General features: G+C 37.4%; 1 long non-coding RNA gene across 1 annotated transcript; it reads left to right on the forward strand.

Moving 5' to 3' along the window:
* The first annotated feature begins 306 nt into the window (after positions 1-306).
* Positions 307-1,022, forward strand: LOC122516092. Its single transcript, XR_006303487.1, has 2 exons — positions 307-416; positions 876-1,022. It is a non-coding gene; the product is annotated as an uncharacterized LOC122516092 (long non-coding RNA).
* The last annotated feature ends 10,726 nt before the right edge of the window (positions 1,023-11,748 follow it).

Genomic DNA, 11,748 nt, shown 5'->3' on the forward strand with positions numbered 1-11,748 from the left:
AGGGAGATTGGCGCAATACAACGCGCGGAGCCTGGATGAGAGAGATGAAGTGGCAGATTAACGTCAACCGACGTGGGCCATTCATAACGGGGCTCTTTCGCCGGTGTGCGCCCGCCGCGCACGTATGTACGAACTCTCCGCTACGACGATTTATAGAATTGGAAAAACGATATCGGAAAAATAGTAAACTTTATTGATGAATCCCTTCTACCGGAGGCTCTCTAAGCGATATCGCGTGGAACTGCTACTGCTACTGCTACTGCTACTGCTACTGCTACTGCTACTGCTGCTGCTGCTGCTGGTGGTACTGGTACTGGTGGTGGTACTGGTTGGTGGTGCTGGTACCGTGGAGGTGGAGGTGGAGGTTGCGGCCCAGAGAGAGTCCGACCACATTCCCGCGGTGCTACAGGTGGCATGTAAGCCAATCGTCGATTCCGTATATACACCCACCCCCTTCCACCACCCCCTCTTCATCCCTTCCTCCTTTTCCCTCTTCTCTTCTCTTCTCTTCTCCTCTTCTCTTCTCTTCTCTTCTCACCCTTTGACTGACACTTGCCACTCTTCGTTAAACGTTTTCAAAGCGCGCACGACCCGATCTCGCGTGGTGCATGAAACAAACAAAAAAACAAAACAAAAAAAAGAAACAACACTTGCAAAAAGAATACAAAAAGCAGAGACAGAGAAAAAGAGAGAACAAGAACTAGCTAACCATAAATCTGTCCACGTGTTTGTCGTCACCGACTACACGTTGTTGTCCTCGTCCTCTTCCTCATCCTCGTCTTCTAAAGTTGAGTCGGACGTTTTCCCTAGACGGGACTAACTATTTTTTTCTTTCTTTCTTTTATTTTTTACTTTTATATTCTTCCTTTTTCCAGTTCATACGAATAAGACGGAGGTTCTTCTGTAAGAGTTGGATTTGGATGAAAGGAAAGCGTTAGGAAGGCTTTCGAATCGTTTGATTTCGTTTTTGAATTTCGTTGTTTGGAACCGTTCCCATTGGAGTCGGTGAAGAGAGAGATAGAGAGAGAGAGGGAGAAAAGGATCGATCGATTTCCAACTTTCTCCCTCTCTCTCTCTCTCTTTCTCTCTCTCTCTCTTTCTTTGTCTCTCTTTCTCTTTCTCTCTTTCTTCCTTTCTGTCTTATTCGAAAGAGAAAGAAAGGGATCATTTAAGAACGTCATCGAAAGTTTTCTAAAGGTGTCCGATTCGAACGGCCAGGAACGAAGTAAAGTTCTGGCTGATGGGGTCAGGCCGATGGTGATACTAGATGGACTTGTTTGAAGAAAAAGAAAAAGGAAGAAGAAGAAGAAGAAGAAGAAGAAGTAGAAGGAGAAGGAGAAGGAGAAGAGATCAGTTAGAAGACTATAACAGAAGGAAAAAGAAGATGGCATAAGACGAAAGGATTTCGGTGTTTGGTTCCGTCTGGTTTGGGCGAACGCAAGGAATCCCTTGAAGAAGACAAGAGAAAGAGAGAGAGAGAGAGAGAAAAAGACGTAGCAAAGAAAAAGAAAGCAAGCTACGTGTTCCGTAGCTTTTACGGGCTTTAATATCGCGACATTCCCTTTATTGTGGGAACGAGGCACAACGCGAGATCCACTTTAATCCTAATATACCATACGTAGGAGGTAAGCGGCGAAAGTGATGCCCCGCCCTGCTTGGTAGAAAAGAAAATTTCAAGTCCCGATCGAGCCGAAGTGGACGAGATCATCGAGTTGGCATCATCGGGACGATGACGCGCTTGCGATGCCATCGAGATCTTGCCGAAAGTCCCGCAAGATGGCGGCCCGTATCACTAGAGAGGCTACGCCAGTATGGACAAAACATTTTCCAACGGCGATGTTTGTCCGAACGATGGCAAAATTCCTGTCCCCAGTTCTTTGATAAAAGATTGAATTTACCAATGATCCGATGTAATAGAAATTAAAATTTTTCTCTGATTAAATTATTCTTTACAAATTTTTCATATTGATCGAAGAGTTTCTTTAGATCGGACTTTTTCGATAATTGATTGAAAATATTTATCTCGGACGGTAGGTCAATAACTGTTCGGGCTTCCCTGCAGAGGCAAGGGAGAACGTGCACCAAGCCCAGAAGGACGTCCTGTGACGCATTCAATTGAAAATCTCAAGGCACCCTCATACACCGTTGGAAGATAATATATAGGGTTACATTACATGCAAAATCGATCACTTATTTCGACTGGGAATAAGACTTTTTAATAAAATCCTGCGCTTTTTTGCCCTCTCTCTCTCTCTCTCTCTCATACACATATTCTGTTTCTCTCTCTCTCTCTCTCTCTCTTTCTCTCTCTCTAACACTCTGTTTCTCTGTCTCTTTTCCGCGTTAAAGCTAGAAGAGAAGAGAAAAGCGCTGCGGCGCGCAGTGCATATCGCCGTGCCGCGCGTATATCCTTTGAATTTTCGATTCGAATCTACTTCCCCGTGCCCCTCCTACCAATCCCTCATCAGCCCCCCTTAACCCCGCTAGTCCACCGCCGCCCTCTCTTTCTCTTTCTCTCTGCCCTCCTAGTTGCCTCCACCCCACCCTTTATTACCTCCAGCTAACGCGGAATTACGCGGCCTCTGTTAATCTAAAAATCGCATTCGTTTTCCACCAATCGATCGGTGCATGCATACATACGTACTAGTTACATCGAAAAGAATCGTAAAAACGTTTCGCCTGATATTACTAATAACTCATATTTCCGTAACGGATTGAAAATATTAATGACGTCTCATCGATCGGCCATTACATCGGCCTGATGCGAGATAGAATTATTTCATTCCCTAACCGGGAAAGGAAAAAAAGAAAAAAAGAAATCCCACGGTTTCTTTCCGTGCCCGTCAACATGTTAGACTCTAGCAAACGACCATAAGATCGAAGAAACAATTCGACAATTTTTCGGCTAACGTATGGTACAATCGATCGATCGGCCATTGTGCATGTGGTCCGAGATTAAATTATTTCATTTTTCAGTGATAGACAAAACAGAAGCCCAAACTTTCTTTCCGTGTACCCAAACCGTTTGATTCTAGTAAACAACGACCATGAGATCTTCGACTAATTTCAATATTTTTCGTCTAACGTATGCACGATCGATCGACCGTTCCATGGTCCGAGATAGAATTATTTCATTTTCTAATCGGAAAGCCTCAAATTCGATGTGCTCGGCATGTCCAATCCTAATCAACGACCACCATGGAAGATCTTCGAGAAATTTTTCAAAATTTCGGCTGACGTATGCAGGATCGATCCGGTTATTGCATGATCCGAGATAAAATTACATATTTCATTTTCTAATTGGAGAAAACAAAGCTTCAAACTTTCTTTTCATTTACTCAACATGTTCGATCCTAGCAAACGACCACCATGAAGATCTTCGACCAATTTTACACAATTTTTCGACTAACGCATACACGAATTTATCTTTCGGTTGTCTGTATTAATTATCTCTCGTATTAATTTATTTATTATTCGTTTTTCTTTTTTTTGTTTGTTTGTTTTTTTTTCACGAACACATCGAGAGAAACGCACAGACTGTGAAGCATCCAGCGAGAGTCGATTTGAACTTCCTTTGAACTTCGACACGTCGGGTTCGCAATTTTCATTTTCATTTTCATTTTCAATTTTTTTTTTATTTTACCCCCACCCCCATCTCCCTAACCCCTGTTTTAACTTTTTCTTTTAAGCTTTTAGTTTTCTCCTCCTTCTTTTTTACTTTATTTTATATTAACAATAATAATAACAATAATAATAATAATAATAATAATACGCTGTTCATTACATACATGTACACATGTCGCATTGTCACTCCGTTAGTTCTCTTCTTTTTAATACCTCATATATGTGTACATATTACTCTCTTTTTCACTTTTCTATCCATACCAGGCTTTCGTTCATGCGAAATAAACTCTGTGCCTTTCTTTTTCTCTCTTTTTACCATCTTTCTTTTTCTATCTTTCTATCTATCTATATCTGTACCTGTAAAAATTCGAACGAGAACGCAAAGAGTCCATAGATCTTTCAACGGATCTCTCTCTTTCTCTCATTTGGTTCACCGTTCTACACCCGAATATTCGGTTTTATCGAATTTGGAGGTTAACTTTAGTGAAGGTATCGCGGATATTTCGGCGGCCATGTTACTATCTCGTCGAATAAGAATGAAAATCAGGCTCGCATAATGATTTGCGCAGGTACGCCTGCGTTTCGGGGAAACCATTCACGAAATTCACCTTCGAAAATCATCGCGTGAGAAAGACAGAGAGAAAGAATTAACACGAACAGGTCCCTATGTTGTTCAGTATCTGTTTCTTTCTATTGGAATAACAAAAAAGAGTTAGAAAGAAAGAGAGAGAACAAAAAAAAAATATATATATATATATATTCAACCAAAAGTCACTAACAAACATTTATGTTAATCTGACTGAGTTGTTGCTAGTCTAACAAATTTTAATTAGAAAAATCAGATTTAGACAAAAAGTATGCTTTTCCATACTATTAATTATGCTTAATAAACTTTTCCTGTATTATTTATGAAATGTTTAATCTTATATAAACTGCATAAATCATTTCGTGCCAAAAGTGTTGTTAGTGACTTTTGGTCGGACGTAGACAATATGTAGAGAGAAAGAGAAAGAGAGAGAGAGAGAAAGAGAGAAAGGAAGAAAGAGAAATAAAAAGAAAAAAAATGAGTACAAAATATAGAAGAAAAGAAGAATTCATCGACGTCTGCCCACGTCGATCCTTTTAACATTTTCCGACGATGAGTCGCGACGAACGGCAGAAGCGAATTCCGTTAATCGATAACGAAAGAGAGCGAGAGAAAGAGAGAGAGAGAGAGAGAAAGAGAGAGACAGACAGACAGACAGAAAGTGATAGAGAGAAATAGAAAGAGAAAGAGAGAGAAAAGAATGGGAATATGTGTACACATGTATCTGAAATACGCTTAACGGAAAGAAAGAATATGCAGTTACGCATAAGAATATTTCACTCATTTTCAGTTCGCTGGCATAATGCGCGCTCGCGCACGCATTTTCCCTTTTCTACGATATTTTTTTTTTGTTAGTTATTCTTCTTTATCTCTCTCTCTCTTCTTCGGGTTTTTGCCTTACTTCTACTACTTCTTTATCCTTTTTCCTTTCTCTCTTTCTCTCCCTCTTTTTATTTTTTCTTTTTTTCTTTTCTCTTTTTTTTAGCATCGTTCGGTAGGACTCCTACTCGTCAGACTCTTGCTACTACCGTATCCGCTCTTATTATGCGCACTCTCTCTATTGTCTTCGCTTTCGAAAAAGCCGCCGCCATAGTCTATTCGTCTCTTTCTCTACCATTCTATCTATCTATCTATCTATCTATCTTTCTACTTTTCGTTCTATACTTCTATCTATCTTTCTATCTTTCTCTTTCTCGTTTTCACGAGAAACTCCTACGTACGGAGTCTCCTACGTGTAGCCGAAGAATATTTCCTTTTTCCAACGTTCTCTTTCTCACTATCATTCGCGAGAATTCATATAATATACACATACGTACATATATTATATATATATACATATATAATATACATACATATACGTATGAATATATATCTCTTTACGAATTGATATCCGAACATATATATTTCTATACACATGTAAGAACTTTTTAAAGTACTTTATATATAAAAATTCATATATTATATATATACGCCACCATACGTATATACATAGAAATACATGTATACATATATATATATATATATATATATATATGTTTTTTACAAATAGATATCTGAACATACTGGGCAACACGTATAAGGACATTCTAAGGTACTTCACATATGAGAATTCGCGTGATATACATATATACTTATATATACATTCATACAATATATACATATACAAAAATATTTACACATATACTTCTTTACCTATAGATATCTGAACATTTCCACAGCACCCACGTATACAGAAGGAATTCTCTGAGGTACTTCATATATGTATAAGAATTCATATGGTGTACATATATACTTACGTATACAAAAATATACACATACATACATACATACATACTTATACATAAATACATACACATATGAATATATTTTTTACGAATAAGATATCTGATCATTTTTATAACACATACAAAGTACTCTAAGATACTTCATACATATACGCACGTATACATGAATATACAAACACATAGATACACATATATGTATATATATATATATATATATATTATATTTATATGAATAAATAGCAGGCATTCGACAAAGTCCGGCATTGGACCGACCAAATGGCAACGGCGACGTCCGTTCATGAGTCATTTGCATTATATACGGTAAACACGAGTTCGGACGAAAATCTACGGAGAAATACTTCAGAGCGTAAATTTCAAGGTGAACAACGACGACAACTATACCTCTATCACCTAGAAGAAATTATTCTGATCTTTGTATTATCCGATGATATAAAAAATTAAAGAGAGAGAGATAGAGAGAGACAGAATCAGGAAAAAAAATTGAAAAATTAAATGACGCGATGATAATTGATAGCAAATGATGGAGTTAAAGGAGAGACAGCAACAAAAAAAAGAAATTGCGAACAATAACGCATACTCGAGTCTGAGGAATTCTTTTAATCATCTCTTGTCGTGTTTAACATTAATCTTACGGATTTCGTCATACATTCATGCTTATTTACGTATGCATATAATTATGTATGTGTGTGAGCTTGTGTGTGTGTAGGGTTGGCCAATAAGTCCGTGCGGTTGTTTTTCTGATGCGAGTAAATGAACGACAAAAAGAGCACGAACTTATCAATCGATTACTAAAATATTGGATTGTTCTACAAAAAAATTTCGTAATATTTCTTATCAACTTTTTTCGTGTACAATATCATTTTTCTTCTTTTTCTTTTTATATTAATTTATTGAATAATGAATGACCCATTCGGTTCTATCACCTTTTTTTTCTTTACTTATTATTATTAATCACAATAGAATAAAAAATATTATAAAATACAAAATATAATTATAAGAACACGTTAAAATAATTAAAGTTTCTTTCTAACTTTTCTTTTATTAACTTTTATACACATACAATATTATTTAATTATTATATTTATTTATCGAATATATAGTCAATGATTAATCATTTTTGTCTACTTTATATTATTCGAGTGGAATAATATAAAATATCAATTATAAAAGCGTGTCAAATTTATTAAAAAAAAAATATTAAAGAATCTTTTGGTACAACCTAATATAATATAATAAAATAATGAAGGAATGATGACGAATAATATGAGAATTTGATAGTAAATCACGTATCCCTTTTTATCCTTTCGTTCTTTGATCCCTCTCTCTCTCTCTCTCTCTCTCTTTCAGTGATAGCCGAGTTACGATGGCAAAGGATAGAAAGAATCGGAAACTTAATCTCGAAGACAAAACGAACTAACGGTCCTGCAACTTGAAAATACCTGGTAGCTTGTATATTTTTGACGAATCTTCTTCTCTTTTTCCAACGAAAGGAGAAAGAAAGAGAAAAAGAGAGAGAGAAAGAGAGAGAGAAAAGAAGTCTTCCGTTGTTCGGTGACTCTTCCACCTGCCGGGGCCCTTACCGGTCCTAACCGGACGGTAATAAAAGGCTCCGTTGGTAGGTTGTTTAGGGCGCGTTCAAACCGGCGGACCGACTAGAAAGAAGAAGAAGAAGCACACAGTGAGTGTAAACTAGGGTGCTGCTAGTGGACGCGAAGACGAAGACGAAAACGAAGACGAAGACGAAGACGAAGACGAAGAAGAAGAAGAAGGAATAGAAAGAAGAAAGATAAAGAGGAAAAGAAAAGAAAAGACAGAAAGAGAAAGAGAGAGTGTGAGTGGAGTGTGAGTGAGAGAGAGAGAGAGAGAGAGGGAAATAGGAGACTCCCTTAATTTGACGATATCCGCTTTAACGAAAAGGAGCTTGATACCTTCCCTTTAATATATACAACATAAAAAGTTTCACGACGAATAAAGCGAGCGGAGTAGTAGCGGGAGTGAGCGAGGGAGTCAGAGGGAGAAAGAGAGAGAGAGAGAGAGAGAGAGATAGCGCGAGTATACGTAGAGGACTGTGTGTGTGAGTGAGAGAGAGAGAGAGAGAGAGAGAGAGGGAGATAGAAAGTGTAGATAGAAAGAGAGAAGCAAAGTGAAAGAGAGAGAGAGAGAGATGTAGCGAGGGAGTACGACTGGGAGGAAAAGGATGGGAAGGAGAAAGAGGACACATACAGAGTGTGAGCTACGAGCAGGCTTGATGGGTGGGAGAAGGAGCGTGCGCGCGCGCGCGCGCGTATTTTCGCGGCAGTACGAGTGAGATGGAAACAGAGGGAACGAGCGAACGTGAGGGAGAAAGACGGAGAGAGAGTGAGCGAGAGAGGGAATGAGATGGGAGTGCGGGCAACCGGCCAGCGAGAGAGATGAGAGAGAGAGACTGAGAGAGAGAGAAAGAGAGAGAGAGAAGCTATACGACACGACGCGACGACCGACGACGACGAACAAGAGTAACGGATGAAAATGTTTAGTCCGCCGTCGCGAGATTCGGACGATCGTAGCTGGTACGTTTCAACTTTCCACGTTTTTCGCGACTTTGTCCAGAATTTCAACGTCTTCCCGGAAGGATGTGGGAGTATTTGTATTTTCTAAAAGTGACTGCCTACTCGTTCGGGAGTACTTTTTTCATGTACCTTTGGACAATAGTTGATCGCTATCGCATTGGCTAGACGAAAACGACGCTCGCTTCGTGTACCCAAGAGAGAAAGAGAAAGAGAGAAAGAGAGAGAGGGAGAGACAGTGTACGAGAAAGATGGAAAATGAGGGAGTTGGGAGTAAGAGAAGTATAGATGAGTGTGAGTGAGAGAAAGAGAGAGAGAGAGAGAGAGTGAGAGAGAGAGAATGGGAGTGAAATAGGAAGGGCAGTAGAGAGATAGACGAAGAGAGAAAATATATATATGTATATCATATATATATATATATATGTATATGTAAAACGTATGTAATATCTATGTACATATAAATGTGTAGGTATAACTAATACTTAGAGCGAATTATATAAGCTATATGCGTGGAAACGCGTTCTATATAAATATGTAATACTTACGTAATAAATATATATATATATACATATTCATCATGTACATACTTATCTATACTTATACATATATGTATATATGTATATATTATATTTCTATATAGATTTCTCTTGATTATATATATTTGATACATATTATATATATTATCTATATATACTTAGATGAAATATCTAAATATATAGATACGTATATATATATATATATGTGTATATATATATATATATATGTATGTATGTATGTATCTATGTATGTATGTATGTATATGTATAGGTATATATACATATGTAGAGCGAGAGGGAGATAGAGATAGAGACGAACGGGCAGAGACGATGGCTCGAAGCTTTGGCTGTTTCCGTATTGTCCACGCACCGGGCCGATCTAAACCTTACCGAAATTTATTTCCAACGTATAGAATAAAAATTTCTCTCTGTTTTTAATAATCGACAAACAATTAATCTTTTCAGAGAGAAATTTTTTTTTTTCGCCAGTTAAAAAAATTGTAAAAGAATGTCGAGAGTAGAGCGCCGAGTCAATTCCATAGCAGCCCGGGCAAGGTCTCGTTTATTTTTGCATTTTAAGGCATTGAAGAAAAGAAAATGTTAAAAAATAGGAAAAAGCGAGCGCTCGGGCATAGGGTGGACCAGGGGGTTGTGAGGGTAGACCAGAGAAAAAGAGAGAAAGGGAAAGAGAAAGGGAAAGAGAAAGAAAGAAAGAAAGAAAGAAGGAAAGATAGAGAAAGGAAAAGAAAGGAAGAAAAAGAAAGAAAGGAAAATAAAGACAGAAAGAAAGAGAGAGAGAGAGACGAGAGGGGATCGGAGATGATGTGCACAAAAACGTACCGAAGAACGCACAATGAAGCAAAAGGGTGGTACCTAACCTATCTACGTGAAGTATAAATCCATAGGTTCACGAAAGAGTTGAAACGACGCGATCGCGTACGGAACGTAAGAAGAAAGGGGGATCAAAAAAATGAAAAAAAGAGAAGAAAAAAACGAGAAAGAGAGAGAGAGAGAGAGGAAAAAAGAAGACCGACTAAATTCGTTTCCTTCGTGAAAATGATTGAAAATACACCGTACATCCTCTTACCCGGGATAGCAATTTTTCTTTCTTACTCCTCTCTCACTCTCTCTATCTCTCTCTCTCTCTCTGTCCCTTTCCCGCTCTTTCTCTCTCTTTCAATCTTTCTATCTCTTATTTTATCGAAATACTTCACGTCCATTGGCAGGATTTTATTATTTCCTCCAAAATGTTTCGAATTGAGCTTTCAACACTTTTCACTTATATCTCTCTTTCAGTTCCTTTTCTCTTTTCCCCTCCTTTCTTTCTATTTTTTCACCTTTTAATAAACCAATATTCCCTCAACAATCGTAATATTATTAAATTTACGCGCGAGGCAAGATATTACATTATTGAAATTGAAGTTTCCTGGGAACTCATATAAATTAAAAAAAAAAAAAAATGAAAAGAAGAAGAAGAAGAAAGAAAGAAAAAAAAAGAAATAAAATTGAATCCAGGAAGGAGGTTTATAATTTGAGTCGTCATCATTACTTCTCGTTCATAGATTTTCCCAAATCTTTACGTATTACTCATGACCGTCATCGTTTCGTAGTACACGCAGAAACGCGTTTTGTATTTAAGTACATGTACGGATTAACATACACGTAAAAGAACAAATCGATATGCGACAATTTGCTGGCTAGGATGAAACGCATACAACGTAAATACTTCAAATGACCTAACAATTATTATTTATTTTAACTACCCGGTATAATTATTTATTTAATTTCCTTTTACTACTTTCGTTTACTCTCCGGCTTTTTTTCTTCTTCTTCTTCTTCTTTCTTACTACTTTTTTATTATTATTATTATTATTATTATTATTATCATTATTATTTTTATCTTTTTTTTTTTTTGTAAATCTTGCATCGTCTACTACCAACCACCAGCACCAGCACCACCACCACCACCATTACTACCACCATCGGTAGCACCACCACAATATTATCGTGGTGTGCGCTCGTGCCTATCTGTGAGACACACCGAGGTTGACTTTCCTGTTCGACCTACTTTTGGGAACTGATAATTTTATATAAGGAACGAATCGTCTAAAGTTAAATATCGCCGCGCTGTACTTTATTCGACTACTACTACTACTACTACTACTACTACTACTACTACTACTACTATTACTACTACTAGCTAGCCTGCTAGCGAGGATCGTAAAAAGTTATTATCCTAGAATTTCGAAGGAGGGCATATCCACACACACACACACACACACACACACACACACACACACACACACATGTACATATACACTCATATTTACGTACAGTTAAAAATATAATACATTTTTTTTTCTTCTTCATCTTTTTTCCTTTCTCCATATTTATATACAAATGTATATATGTATGTACATATATAACATGAAAGAGATATATAGTTTCAACTAAAACACATTCCTCATTTTATTTTCTACTTTAACGATTTTATAAAATCACCCATAAGTCCAAGTATGCTGGGTCCGTTGTCCCATGTGAAGAATTACGTTAAATACGTAGAATAAATAATGAACATAATCACACATAACCGCTCAAAAATACACTCATACGTACTCTCTCTCTCTCACACACACACACACGTATACACA

This window comes from Polistes fuscatus, unplaced genomic scaffold (genome assembly GCF_010416935.1).
Source record: "Polistes fuscatus isolate 324 unplaced genomic scaffold, CU_Pfus_HIC Scaffold2, whole genome shotgun sequence".
Lineage (NCBI taxonomy): Eukaryota > Metazoa > Arthropoda > Insecta > Hymenoptera > Vespidae > Polistes > Polistes fuscatus.